Raw genomic sequence first — 1,136 nt, 5'->3', positions numbered from 1 at the left:
TTTTGATGCTGGGGATTGAACCTAGGGCAGGGCCAGGTGCATCTAAGTTAATGTTCTACCACTGAATTATCCCCCCACTCCTAAAAGGAGCCATTTTAAACCAGTGTTGTTCTCTTTGGGCTCAGATGAGTTTAGAAATATAAGTGAATCATGGCGGCAGGCATAAGGGAAGTCACCTGAGTGCTGGGAATTCTTCACCATTTTTCAGCAAGGGTAGAAACCATTATTCCCCTTTTTGTTTTGCATATGAGGAGGTAGTTGTTAATTATCCTTTCCCTTCGGTCTCCTCCTTTTCCTCTGCTTCTGAGCAGATTTAGGAGAGGTAGAAAAAGCAAACGTGATAAGCTTCCAGGGATGACAGAAAGTTTCTATTCCCTACCCTTGTCTCAGACCCTACTTCTCTGTTTTGCTCAGTAATACTTTAATTTTTTAAAAATATTTATTTTTAAATATTTTAAATAAATAATATTTTATTATTTTTAAATAAAATACCTTTATTTTATTTATTTATATGTGGTGCTGAGGATGGAACCCAGGGCCTCACATGTGCTCTACGGCTGAGCCACAACCCAAGCCCATACTTAAATTTTGAGTAGAACTTCAAGCCTTCGACTTTACCTGTTTAAAAGCAAAAATCTCTAGAAGTGTGACTTCATTAGGCTGTGATTATTAATCATTTACACATAACCAGTTTTTTACATCTTTTCCTGAGAGGGAGGGACAGGAAAAGGAACATGGAAGCAAGAATTTGGGAAAAGGAAGGCAGGGAAGCTGGAAGGGGCAGATTCAACTATTTTACAATTTTATCTAGTGTGGTTTTACTTGCTATCGCTGGTGCCTGAGTCTCTCCTTCTCCAACCCCATCTTTTATTTACATGATAGTTTAAACCTACAATAAGAGGGAAAAATAATTTTTTTATAAAATAGATATTTAAGTATAAGGGGAAGAAGCAAAACAACATAAAAAAGTGAGAATCTAAAAATAATAGACAGATCGTCAGTAATAGATAATGAACAATAAAATAGTGTGTCATAAAGATTAAACCAAAATGACATTTTATTATATTGAATTTTTATTTCAACATAGCAAAATAAAATGTCCAGAAATTTTTGTTTTGTATATTTTTAAAAATTCA

The sequence above is a fragment of the Spermophilus citellus genome (genome assembly GCF_964194105.1).
Source record: "Spermophilus citellus genome assembly, chromosome: 4".
NCBI lineage: Eukaryota > Metazoa > Chordata > Mammalia > Rodentia > Sciuridae > Spermophilus > Spermophilus citellus.
Note: the sequence above shows the minus strand (reverse complement) of the source record.